The sequence below is a fragment of the Euwallacea similis genome, chromosome 6 (genome assembly GCF_039881205.1).
Source record: "Euwallacea similis isolate ESF13 chromosome 6, ESF131.1, whole genome shotgun sequence".
Lineage (NCBI taxonomy): Eukaryota > Metazoa > Arthropoda > Insecta > Coleoptera > Curculionidae > Euwallacea > Euwallacea similis.
The window spans coordinates 1347877-1361321 of record NC_089614.1 but is presented as its reverse complement, the minus strand read 5'-3'; positions in this window follow the sequence as shown (position 1 = coordinate 1361321).

The window sequence follows — 13445 nt, the reverse complement described above, 5'->3', positions numbered from 1 at the left end:
GGTTGGCGACATCTTAATTTACGACGTTGCCGTTAAGATTTTATGATTTATTGCCATCATTTTGAGTGATTATATTTTTTTGGCAATTTTGACTTACAACTCCAGATTATAGTGATTTTGATGGTTCAGATAACTGAAAATATTTAAATTTTATGAATATCTTGTTTTAAGAATTTCACTTTTAATTCTCAATCCCAATTCCCGCGCTCATTATTGCGTTTTTTTATAATGGGGCAACGTTGTCGTCATTGAAGGCTGTGACGGGTTCGAGAATTTTATCGTGATCAGTATACAGTACTGAGCAAAAGTGAAGAGACGTTTAAGTTTTTGTAATATTTTCAGTGAGTATTAAAAATAAAAATATGTTTTATTTTTTATGTAAGTACTAGATAAACACAACTTAAAAATAAAACAAAAGAATTTTTCCTGCTCACGATAACATTATAGTAAGTGATATTTAAAAAAACAACGCGCAAAAGTAAAGAAACATTGTGAAGAAAAATAATTAATGACGAAAACAAGTTAATATTTAGTAGCGTAGCCTTTATTTTTGAAAACCTCTAAACATTTTCTTCTCATAAAACCAATAAGTTTCTCGCGCACATCGTTCCAGGCTATTTTAATGGCCTCAAAAAGTTCAGCACTGTTTTGAATTTTTCAGGATGTTGGGAGCGGATTTTTTGATCAATTTAATCCCATAGGTTTTCTATGGGATTCAGATCGGGACTCTGTATCGGCCACTTTATGACTGTAACCCCTTCATCTTCAAAAAGTCTTTTAACAATTTTTGCCGTATGTTTTGGATCATTGTCGTTTGGGAAACACCAATGTAAAGGTATGTTGTCTTCTGCACACGGCAGCATAATGTCAGTTAAAATTTCCAAGTATTTGTATTGATCCATGATTCCATCAATTTTGATAATAGGTCCCATTTCCCAACTAGAAAAACACCCCCCATACTTGAACATTCCCTTCGCTGTGCTTAATTGTGCCTAAAGTATACTCCGGATCGAAACGTTTGTTAATAGGACGTCTCACCCATAAAATATCATCCGAGGAATATAAATTAAATTGACTTTCATCGAATTTTTTTCATTTGTTTTATACAGTATATTAAAGATGAATTTAAGGCAGATAACAAAAGTTACTTTACTTTTGCCCGGTACTGTACATCGCTTGAACAGGCAGATTCAAGTTCCAGGATACTTTTAACAGGTACTGTAATGTTATTTTGTACAAACAAATTCAAATAAAACTTACTAAAACTCGATAAAACACAATTTTGCACATAACTGTCCTAAAGCATCATATAGCGCTTTAGAGAAGCATTTCCGGTTATGGGTACTCAAATGTCTTCTATTGTTGCACTGGATAATCCTTAGCACTTTGATCCTATAGTTCTGAATCGTCATGCACAGGGTGTAACATATCATTATGCAGATATTCAGTGAGCAATAGTACTCTGCAAAATAATTTAAAAAATGCTAATAGAGTCATGGTCAAAAACGTACCATTTTCGATATGCAAGGTGGCAAAGATTGCATTTTTTCTCTTATTTTGTGTTTTTCTGGTGTATGCCTTGAATTAAATTTTAAATTCCATTCACCTGTTTCCTTTAAGGCCTTCTACAACAAAATGGTCGTTAGCGATGTACAGGGTGTTATATTTTTTGGGTCATGTACTATATTATGCTTTGTATTTTTTTGGAACACCTCGTATGAATTCCGAGACCAAATTTAAATTCCTTCCTTAACTTTTTAGCTTTTTGGTCTCTTGCAGTATTTTCGCATTTTTCACCGTTTTCATGGAAAGCGCAAAAATATCCGTCGATGCAAATTAAGAAAATCCAGTTTATGTATTCCGGTGTATAATTCAGGATGCCACGACTGAGTTTCAGCCATTTTAATAATTTTGTTCTGATTTTCGACATTTTCCATTTTCAAAATTCATAAGGAAAGCACAAAATATGCGGAAAAATGTAAAACTTTGCCACCCTGTAGTATTAGCATTTTTAAATTATTTTGCAGAGTGCTATCGCCCCCTGAAATATCTCCATGACGATATGTTACACCCTGTATAAGTGTAAGAACTAATTGGTCTAGCATTTGAGCTGCAAATTACCGCCGATCCATATTTCTCTTTCACGTTTAATTTCGTCGCCAGGATTCCAATTATTTATCCAGATTTTCTCTTCGCCCTGACAGGAAAATCCAGAGCAGGTCTGTTCGTTCAAGTTAACAAGGGACATAAAACTCCCATAAGTAACCCGCCATTTATAATAATGCACGAGGGTTCTCTTTTAATAAGTGGTTTTGTACGAATGGCTCTCCATTTGTATTGAGGTCAGTAATTGCTGTGGCTATTGAATCCATTGGTATGATAGTTAGTTTATATGAGACACCTGAACGGGGGACATATTGGCTTCATATATCACAATCGAAAACTAACTAAAACAATTTGGTCCATTCCAGTTCCTTTTTGTGCGCATTGTGCTCGTGTCACTTTTATTTATCTCCAAGTTGTTAGGCTTATAAATTCCCTTAACAGACACATAAATAACTTTCGCGACAGCCCTAAGCCACGTGACCTGGTTTTTTGGGACAACGTGGGGTAACAGATGCAGATGTGGGTCCCACATATATTTTGTCAAATGGGCTCGAGACAGAAACGTAGGAAACAGAAACTGTTTTTGGAGAATTACAGAAAATGGGACCATCATAAACGGTTCAAAGGGCCAGATAAACGAATTCCAATTTTGACGGTGCATTTGCATAATGGAGATATATATTATAGATATTGGGGGTTACATGAATAACTCAGGATGAGTCGGAATGTTGTCAGCCTATTCCAATTTGTATTAGGCGAGAATCGGATCAAGTCAGCCCCTTAATATAAAGCCCTAGACATCCAACTTAAGCTCTTCGTTCATAAATTGCTTTGATGGATGGGAGTTGTGTGAACAAAGCGCATACAAAATGAGTTAATATTCTAGATGTTTACGCTTTCAGACTAAAGAATGGACGTTAAATGCTTGGTTGAACCAGAGCCCCATTACATATAGATTATTAGATTGTATGTAATAGTTGCAAGAATCCATAATTGCAAGAACAAAAAGATTGAAACTAATTTCTTGACAAATTGATGACTTTTAAATCCACAGTTAATAACACATTTCTGCAGAATCCGTGGGTTAATGGAATATAAAATTTCCTCAAATTCTTTATAAATTTTATAGCTTTAATTTTCCTGCTTTGAGACTTGCAAGTTTCTCTTACTTAAATTAGAAAATAGGCTCCAACGAACGACATATTATATAAAAAGGTTTACAGGCTCAGTGAAATAATTTAACACTCTTTCAAAGAATCGTACCCATTTAGAGGGTGATATTATAGAGTTCCGTGGTGGAACAACGTGCTGAAATTTCTTGGGACGGAATTTAGAAGGGCTTTTCTGCGGGCAACCAAAGGGGTTACATGAGGGGAACTGGGATGGCTATATTGAAGTCCGTACAAAATTTAAGGAGATACTGAGGTGCAGTAAAAAGATTAGCTGGAGAAAGCTTTGTCGTTGTTGCCAAATTAATAAGCTCAGAAACAGAAAATCATTTAAGAACAGTAAAGAAACAGGATAGGACATGAACTGCCAATCGGGGAGAAACCTTGGAACCTCTGATGAATACTCAGTTCTATGGAGAAACAGGCGAGGTCGCCCTTACTGAGAAGATTAGATGCTGATTCGGGAAGTGGTAACGGATGAAATCATTAAATGGGAGGTGGGTAAATTTAATTTATATAAGACTATAGGTTCTCATGGAATAATCTCCGCAATGATGCAAGAGAACCCGCCTGGCGGAGCTCTAAATCACGCTTCAAGGGATGCTGAAATAATTTAGCAAGAGGTACATCTCTCACGGGTTGAACACTAGAATGAAGAATTGGAAACGAAAGACAGCCCGTTATGCAACCACTATGTTGTGGCAGAAGGCTCCCCATGCCAGTTTGTAAGAGTGCGCAATGACTAGACCGTTTTAGGCTTAAGATTTTTGAAGCCGTTTTTCTCCTTTGTAAGGAACTTCTGGTGCGAAATTGGGATGAGATGTTCTCCTTCATAAAGAGGACGAGTGTTATGGAAGGGGAGGGGGTGCACCGTTAGTAAAACAAGGAGCCAAAAACCGCCCAAAATGCTTAAATTTACGTTTATTTTAATTTGTAATTACAAGTGGCCTTTTAGTTAACCTACAAATGTCCCACTTTACACCAGCTTCTGGAGAAAATTGTGTTTGGGAGCATAGACAGGTACCATTTCTGATCCACAGTTAATTTGTTTCTGGAGCGTTTTTTCTCATAGAGCGTACATTTTTACACAACTCTGTTAATGTCCTTTTTTTGTAGCCTCAAATTTATTCCTTTCTAGAGACGCGCAGATTGGATTCACATAAACTTCTAAAGAAAATTACTTTTGGGAACCTGAGCATATCTGCTCCAGAGTCAACATTTTTTAGGAGAATTCTTTGACTGACGGAGCGTATATTTCTGTACATTTTTTATATTCATTTAGTAATACTAATATTGCCCTTTGAAAACTTGCACATTTCCCCTTCAAAGATGCTTAAATTGGTTTAAAATGGATTTTGTTTTGCTATATTTTGAATAACACAAACTATTATAACATAGCATACTAACTTGACCCGGCTCGATTTAAGGTTTTTTTGGGAAACTTGTATTAAAATGAATCTAAGCTCTTTCGATTTACCACCCCAACCTCTGAGACCTCTGAAGATTTATTAAGGGTTTATTAGAAATATAGATTGATCTGAGTTGATTTACTCCATTATTTCACCGTATTATGGATTGGCCTAAACAAATGGTTTAAATATGTCGGAATAATATTGGGTACATTCTTCATAGTTAATAAATGTTAAGTTGTTAACAAAATAGAGAAAGACAAGTTAACAAATTTCTTACTACTCGACCGCACCTCTGCCCCTCTATATTCCGATTGTCCATTTTCTCCCCTACTCTTTTTTTTTTCGGTTTTGGGGAGGTGCCCAAAGAACTCCCCTACACTTGACCATTTAGTAGCGGCGATCATAGTAACCTCGTTCGATAGTGCTTTATCTAAAGATCGCTCTGTCAGCTTGCTCGTCATTACTAATTCTAATACCATAACACTAAAAACTTATGAACTACTAAATATTCTATAAATACATATGAGCTTCCCAGTAATCTGGACTTTTTCTAGTTAGCTGGATTAACTTGAAATGGGAATTCCTTATTTTTAGCAACTTATTTAGATCCGACTTAATGATTTTCCATTATCTTAAATTCATAATTTGGACTCTTGAAAGTTTTTCTTCAGCAGTCAAACCAAAAGGGGAAACTTGGCTGAACCAAAACCATTATTATACAGTACAGCTGCCACGACGCCTATATTTAACCAAAAAGGCAGGAGTTTCTTGATATGGTAATGAATGCAATTTTTGAAATTTACCTATTTCCTGAAATTGTAGAAACCCACTTTCCAAAAGACCTAAATATCAACGCATTCCAGTTCCCTAGGTAAAAAGGGCGATTAAATTTTCCTGCCTGTTCTTGAACGGAGTTAATTAAACTTGAACAATAATTATTGTTGCGGGAGCTTCTAAAAGGTCCCTCCAATACAATAAAAAAGGTCTTTTTGATCATATTAAGACCCCTCTGTTTGGCTTGAACCCAGTTTATTGATTAGCCAATTGCTCTGGAATTTTCTGTATTTTTCCTGGATAAAGCTGCTATTGTTTAACAGAAGAATTAATCAAGATTACACTTTCAAAGAGTGTCCTCAAAACAAGTCCTTTATTGGAAAGAACCGAATAAGTTGATTCGATAAACCAATTCTACCAATCCTAGCCACTTCTCTCGCGGTTTAATGATACTCCAGCTCTTTTTATTCGGAATTTGATAAAGACCCGGAAACTTTTCCAATTTCTTCGAATAAATAATTTAGGATGTTTCCATTTGAATTTCAAATAAGGCAACCGCTGTATTGTTTGTTTGAAAATGGCTTAGTGCAAACAAAATGCTGTCTTGTTATGAATGCAAATAGATATGGAAAATTTTACAACGAAAATGTTTTTGAGGGGAATTCGAGTAATGTCGCGGTTAGGGGCTTTGTAACAGGCCTGACATGGAGATTGGCAGACGCGGGGCGGAATTTCGTGGTCAGTGACTGAAACTTGGTGTTACGCAAGAACTTGGGAAGGAAAATAAAATTGAATAAACCAAGCTACTCGAATAATGTCTTAATCCAATTACCATGTCACGCATTAGCCGAGAGCTCTAGCTCGCAGCAGCAATTTAACCATAAACGTACCTATCAAGCACGTTAAGATGTATCCTTTGTAAGCAGTTTAAGATAATTCGTACCCCCTGGCACGCCAATCTCCAAGATGATCAGACAACAATTAATACTTCATCTTCAAATTTTATGATTAATTAACTCCGAAAGCCAGACTGGCAATTAGTTATCCAGTTAACGTTGTCTCTTCGCAACTTGACAAGGAAATCCAAAGCAGATATGAGTGTGTGTGTGTGTGTTAGTCAACAAAAGGGACTTAACAAAGACACACAACTTTGGAGCAGAGTTTGTTATTTATCCGGCGAGGGATTCTATCGTGACATGTCACTCATATTCGCGTCATCTCAAACGTTCTATATTATTTGGGGATTTGGTTACGTTCCGTTTCGAAACGCTGAAGCTCTCACGGTCATTGAGAAAGGAAGCAAAAAGTTGATTTGAGTAACCTTTGAAGGGATGCTGCAGTTTCATAGCATCCATTTAGAGCTGTAATAAAATGGGAGAGGGATACGATCCGAGAAGTTTTTCCGGGAAATGGATACAAATCAATTCCAATTAGTCATATGACATTAATTGAAATATGGAATCTTTGAAATTTCAAGAAGCCAGACATTCATCGCTTTGTATTTTTGTACACATTACATGTAATACCACTGTTAGAGTCCTCTGCCGTTTCATATATCATTAAAAAGGCTCAATTTTAATTAACCATTGTAGAATATTAAAATTTGAAAACTCGAGACCCTCATCGCTCTATTTATTTGTTTCATAATGATAAAAGTGCATACAAAGTTAGTGGAAATGTGTTTAGGGGTCTACGTTATTTACCTTTTGAATATCACAAATGATGGAATCTATTTCAATTAATTAGAACGTGTTAACCAAAATAAGGAAATCGTGATATTAAAATTTAATACTTCTAGATTTTTATCGCTATATTTTGACTTGCATGTCTAATAAGGCTGGTAGAGGTACGGTTTGCTGACAATTAATGCATGTTTTTATTGAGTTTGCATTAGGGGTAGTTTTATGTTAGAAAATATTTAGCTGTACAGGGTGTTTTGTAAACATACCCCAAGGGGATATCCTTTGGTTTAAAATAAGGAAAAAAGTTCCTATAAACATGTACCCTTAGATTTATCTATGGTTGATTTACAAAATATCAATTTTCGAAAAAGACTAATTGAGGTGAATGGCACACCTTCTTTCTTCAATTGTTTTCTCTATAGAATTCGGATTTTAATACTCAATTTTAAACTCTAGTTTTAATCTCCCACTTCAAGCCATTACCAAACAAATTTCCATTGCTCACTTATTCCGTTCTTTCAACTTTCCTCAGTTTAAAAGTTTAGAAAGTGGAAAATTATGAATAATAAATTAACCTGACAGGCCATTCTTGTAAATGAATTTATTCCGATTTAACATCCGGTTCTCGCCGAGTTGAATAATTAAGATACAACTCCGCGACTAGGTTTTAAATGTTGTTTAGTGGAAGAAACTATTTAAGTGATTTATTCTCTGCCATGAAGGATAAATTTATTACTCATTGCGGAGGAATTTTTAAGGCGAAAAATAAAAGGCCTTAACGACAGTTCAATCCTGCAGTCTCTAATTCTACAATGTGCCCTTTTGTGGATTGGGGCTGTAAACAAGATTTTCAGCTAAATTTATCCCAGTCACGTAGCTTTGGCCGGATTTGATTGTTTGAAATTACCCTTAGTAATATTGCTATCGCCTGCTGGAGGTTTCATGGTTTCGTCTTAATTTAATCTATACCTACATCTCCGACATAACTCAATTAGAATTTGAATTGTGTGATGATTATTAATTCTGGCAATTTGTCTGTGAAGGAACGGAAAGACACGAAATGTGCAGAAAGTAGTTTTATCGCACACAATTTTTGAAAACAGGGATTTTGCTCGATTCTCAGTTTAGGGTTTTGTATGTTCCGCCCATGAAAAATATGCCAGAGTGAAGTAAAATAAGGCAAAGCCTGATCTAAATTGGATTTCCGTATCGCAGTTTAACCGCCACCAAAGTTTAAAGGACGGCTATTTGTCTTTCGCTCCACCTGTGGAATCCATTTCGTTAAGCGGAACCACACAGGTTGCCCTATCTGATTGTATGGTTTACTTGCTTTGTGGTGGGATAAAATATACTTACATGCGCCCTAAGTGTTGTTAAACAGTTAAAAAGATTAATTTTTCGACTTAAGTCCACAAGTACCTTCGCTATATTGTCAAGAAGGTTCAGACGTGCTGAGCTTTTTGTGCAGATCTCTATCTTCTTGATAATATCGAGCTTACATACAAACCGAACTTACAAGAATTTGTCTAAAGCGCTGGGCTTATCCTCAAATCCCAAACATTTCCGTGAAATATCGAATGTTGCCCCAAAGAGACTTTACCATAACTCTCTCCCCAAATAAATTCGTAGATAGCAAACAATCGGAACCAATCGAAACTTAAATGATAAATGTACAATATGGGCTCTAACTTAGTCTCTTGACATGCATTTAAACTGCCGCTTTTCCTCATTGCGACACTCACCTGGAACTTTACGAATTTATTCCGAGACTGGGGGCGAAGTGCACGTTCCAAAGTTGATGTTTGCAATAAGCCCTTTAATTACCGGAATTATTTGAATTTAAGACGGGAAGCTGAATTTATGACTCGTTTTAAAATACAACTTGAAGTTTGAATGCTGATTTTCCTGAAAGTTCACTTTTTGTACCCATTTGGACTTTGATGTCATGCGGGAGATGCCTCTTATTTTATTTTCCATTAATCTCTCTAATCTTAAATGTATCATTAGAAGTATTAGGAAAAGCCATGTTTACTTGCCTCTAATAAGAAGGCTTTAATACACTTATAAAGTTTGCAATTACCATTAGTTAGTAAAATGAAAGGTAAGCAGACGAAGCAAAATGTTTTTAAAAAGACTTTTAGCGTTAAAATATAAAATTATCTCTATAACTGCATATTCTAGGGAAGATGTAATAAATGCCTCAATAAGCTGAACTTTTAATACCGAGTATGCTGCAAAAAAGTTGAAGAAACTTCAGTTGTAATTTACCAACTTGAGTGTATCTTTGTAGTAAACAGAAGTTTTTTAGAACCCATTAAAAGGAAGGCAATATTGAAATTATTATAATGAAGGTGAATGCTCTGGGAACACGATTAAGCGGATTAAAACTGGATAGCAATTGGTAATTTTAATTAGAACTTTCTGGTTGTATTAAACGGAGTTTTAAATAATTTTTCTTACTTAATATTTAAAGCCTGAACTCGCCATAAAATTGATTCCTTTTTGAAACCCTTTAGATGAAAAGCTGTGAAGAACAACTGGCAACGCTGTTACGTTGTAATCTAACCACGTGTTTTACTGATTGCCTATAGGTCGTTCAGTACAAAAACCGATGCACGTCATAAACCACGTAATTTCATTGTCAACCGTCACGTTCAAAATACGAAAAGTTTTCAACAAGGAATTCGTCTCAAGGTAAACAATAATTATGTGGATAAACTGCAACTAGTACTTGTACTTAAAAGTAACCTACCCGTTAAGGTTTAGTAAAATATTTAAACTTAAATTGAACGTAAATAATGGAAATGTTAAAAACAATATGTTGGCAACAGTGCGCGGTGTCGTCAAATTTGTTATGTTTACCCATTATGGCATTGCGCCTTCTCCATTCCGCCATTTTATTTTGTTATGACGGTTGTGTTTACTTAAATACCATCCAATTTTCATCGTATTATATTAATATTCCCGTTTTACTGATGATTTCTTTATCACAAACTGTTCTTTTACAAACACAGGTTAGAGCGAATATAATTCACGTTTATTATTAGTGTTTTTCGATATGTCAAAGCAGCTAAATAGCCGGTGTAAGAAGGCTGTCGCTTCCTTAATAGAGTATTTAGAACGGGAAAGGAACAACAACGGCCCTTTGTTGCCACTGAATGCCGTCAGAGAAGTATGTTTATTATTTTTATTAAATTTCACAGATTATATTAGGTACTTGAATAAGTTCTCGGTGTTTTTCGTGAAAATAAATACTTTATTGAGGAAAATTGGGAAAGAATTTATCATTCAAAGTATTGCCCATCACGAGCCACCACTTTTTCCCATCTCTCTGGCAACATACTAATTCCACGTCGGAAAAACGAAATTTCTTTTGAAGCTATCCGAGAATCAAACCATTTTTTGGTATCTTCATAAGACTCAAAGTGCTGTTCAGTTAGGCCATGTGCCATGGACCGGAATAAGTGATAGTCGAACGGAGCAATATCTGATGAATACGGCGGGTGGGGTAGGATGTCCTATCTGAGCGTTTCTAAGTATGTTTTGACAGATTTTGTAACATGTGGCCGAGCGTTAGCATGCTGTAAAATCACCTTATCGTGTTTCTCCTCGTATTGTGGCCGTTTTTCCTTTAATGCTTGGCTTAAACGCATTAATTATAATTTGTAACAATCTCCCGTAATACTGTCGTTGGTTTGAGCAGCTCATAATACACCACGCCCGGTTGATCCTACCAAATACAGAGCAAGAGTTTGGAACTATGGATATTCGGTTTTGCCGTTGATGTCGAAGTATGACTGGTCTTACCACACGATTTTTTACGGATTATCGTAGTGTATCTACTTTTCATCGCCAGTCACAATACGACGTAAGAAGCCTTTTTTTTCTGCCCTTGGACCAGTTGTTCACATGCAAACAAACGTTGCTCAACGTCTCGTGGCTTCAATTCGTATGGTACCCAATTTCTTTCTTTTTGGATCATTCTTAATGCCTTTAAATGTTTGGAAACTGTTGTGTGGTTAACTCTTAATGATTCTGCAAGTACAGCTTGTGTTTGACATGGGTTTTCGTCAAGTAACGGCTCCAATTCTTCGTTTTCAAACCATTTCGGTGCGCCAGAGCGTGCTTCGTCTTCAACGTCGAAATCATTGTTTTTGAAGCGTCTAAACCAATCTCTGCATGTTGTTTCCGACAGAGTATGGTCGCTGTAGGTCTCCACAAGAGTTCTATGGGCTTCAACAGCAGATTAGTTTTGCAAAAAGTAGTGCAATAAAATTCCCCGCGAATATACTTTTGTTGGTACAAAACTCGACATTTTTACAATTAAGAAAAAAAAGACGTTGTTTACACCATGACGGACTAACAAACACTAAAGTTCAAACTTATCGACAGTACTGCCATGTAGATGCATTATCGTCTAAAATTAAAGGCATTTAGTCTTGGTAATATCATCTGATACGAAACAGCGAGAACTTATTCAAGTATCCAATATATTGTATAAGAAATACTGAATGAATCATGCACCCGACACCGCCGTTGAATTTCAGCGTTATGACATGTCCCGGTTTTTGTACTACCTATAAATCATAAGCATTGTACGAGTAAAAATAAATCATTGATATCATTATTTCAACATTATCGCTTCTAGATTGCCCGTAAAGCGGAAGTACAAACAAACTTCAAAGTATTCCTCATCGGTTGTCTCATTTTCTCTCCAAGTGCCAACCTATTCCCCTCGACTTCGGCCGTAAATACGTTGGAAAAAAAGTTTTTCCCATATTTCCCCCAAAAGAAAAATCTCCCGTCTAACTCGAGCGTTAATTCCAACAGAAAAGGGGCAATAAAAATGCAGATTTATTTTAATATGTTTTCTAGAAATGCAGTGTCGGCAAAATTATCGCTCCTAAATTGACTCTGCTGGGAATTCCCGGCCATCTATTTACCTAGTTTGCAGCGCCAGAATTATCGTTTCCTCCACTTCTTTTTACTTTTTGTAATTAGGATTTTAACTTTAGATCGTTGACTTTTTGCGGACAACGGAAATGGCACCCCCAATTTAGAGCCTCAGAATTTGTTCCTCCGACTGCCATAAATTTGCCCTGATTATACCCGCATTTTGGAGGTGTCTGAAGAAATCTATTAGGGGATAAACCATGGTTGAGTATCTAATGTCTATAAGGCAAATGTGTATAATTTCTGGAAAATTTCATTTTTGAATCATTAGACCCTTCGCCTCCTAGATTTTCCATCATTGATTCGAAATAACAATAAATTAGTTAACAAAACAATTCGGTATATTTAACTGTAACATCTAATACTGCACATCACTGGATTGGTTCAACTGGCACACTTTTTGTAAAGGAGAAATAATTCCTGGATACTTCACATATCTAGAGTTGGCTATTGTACTAATTTCGATGTTTTCGTCATTTTATATTTTATACAGATTCATCAGGAATTATTTCGTTTAAACCATTCACCAACAGGGTCTTTATAAACATGTTTTCAAACAATTTTCGCTATAAATTCCGTATACTTATTACTATCGTAAAGGTTAATAATCACATTAAAATCAAAGTATAGGCTAAAAATATCGATTATTTCATTACATCTTGACCCTATTTTTCATTCTCATACATTACCAATGGCAACACATTGAATTAGGACAAAGCGTCTTCGATTGATATCAAGTACATTATTTATAACAATTTTCTGAGATTTACATGAAATTTGGATGTTATATACAATCAAATGCAGTTTAGAGAGATCATTACTATATGTGAATTTCGCTGTAATGCAGGGGATTAAAGAAAATTGTAAAATTTACTAATTCTTGACAATTTTATGAATGCAAATCAGGCATATTACTATGTTACAGAGAAGTAGTGGTTAGTTTTCTTTTGTCAGTGTGAAGTCTGAGTCTAAGATGGGTGAATCAGCTTATAAGTGCAGGGTTTCGGTCTTCGATTGAACACTTTCTCTAACAGGGTTTTAAAGTTTAATTATTTATTCATATGTTTATATAGTTTTCTATATAGAATTTGATTCAAATTTGGACTAGGAATTAGGCATCTATCTATCATTAGTATCATTATCATATACAGTCAACATGATTTTATTGGATGATTTTTTTAGTAACACTCCCTAATTTTGTCGTCATGAAATTTTTCCTGAGGACCACTAGCTGTATCTACCTATACAATGTTTTTCAAAAGTATGAGAATGTTCAAATTTCCAAAACATGCAATGTCCGGTTTAATGGCAATAACGGCAATATTTTCAAGTTTCTGCTCGCTCTCCTA